Here is a 1257-nt window from a genome sequence, read left to right as displayed (position 1 = left end):
TTTCTTGAGAAAAATTGATTAAATTTCAGAAATTCTAAGGCTTTTGTTTAGAGGTGCAGTAGAATATACATGTAGCAGCCCACTGTGCAGTTTCGCGTGGCTCGTACGCAGAGTACGAGCTGTCATCAAGAGCTGTCAGAATTCCGTGGCTTGAACGACCATTCTGTTTGGCGCCCTTTTGAGCCAGACCGATTTGGAAAAGTAAAAATAAAGAAATTGAACAAAACGCTAAAGTGGTGACCCGACGTGATCCGTCAATATTTTTCACAATTACGAACGAATTCAAACAATGGAGAACGAGAACGCAACTGTACCGTGTGCTCAGCATGTTTATGCTGGTGAAAGTGTAGCATCATCATCATCATCATCCGCGGCTGTTGCAGCAATTGCTACCCCCGCGTTTAACCCACCATTATGGCCGACACCAACATTGACGCATATTTTATGTCCCTCGAGTTTTTGTTTGCTGCATCTGGAATCACCGCCAACATGACTCTCAACGGTACAATATCGTCATGGCCCAGGTTCCCCCGCAGAAACTTGGTGAACTTCGCACAATTGTCGAGAATACTCCAACTAGTGGAAAATACCCATATATCAAATCAAAGTTGACGGAACATTTCGCTGACAGCCAGCAGCGGCGTTTGCATCGTGGTTGTCTGAAATGCCCCTTGGAGATTTAAAGCCTAGCCATCTTTTTAACGAGATGAAGCGAGTTGCCGGCGATTCTCTAGGGGACACCTTGCTGCTAGACTTATGGGCAGCTCGACTTCCTGCTCATGCCCAAGCAGCAGTATTGCTTCGCGTGGTGATGCCGCTGACAAGACGACTATAGCTGATGCTATTGTCGAATCTATGAGCTTACGAAATATTAGCTCTATCGGTCAGGAAACAACTACAACTGCTCTCAATGTAACATCGAGTGATCAACAGATTCAGATCTTAAATTGGCAATCGACGCATTATCGAAACGATTTGACAAGATCCATCCTAATAACCCCCAAGGTCGATCCCGTTCTCGCGCGCACGTAGTACGGATGCTGATCGCGCTAGAGACACATCAAATGGGCCATGCTGGTATCATCGTACTACGGAAGTAATGCTAGAGTATGTCGCGCACCTTGCTCTGTAGGTAATGGCCTTCTTCCAGCCAGCATGACGCCACTCTGCTGAGCTGTGGAGGAAAATGGCGAACTTTCCTCGGCAGCCACAATCTGTCGACTGAAAATTGCAGATTGTTCTACTATATGCAATTTT

Source organism: Anopheles merus, chromosome X, assembly GCF_017562075.2.
Source record: "Anopheles merus strain MAF chromosome X, AmerM5.1, whole genome shotgun sequence".
NCBI classification, from domain to species: domain Eukaryota; kingdom Metazoa; phylum Arthropoda; class Insecta; order Diptera; family Culicidae; genus Anopheles; species Anopheles merus.
The sequence above is the reverse complement of the archived record's forward strand: the minus strand, read 5'-3'. Positions refer to the sequence as shown.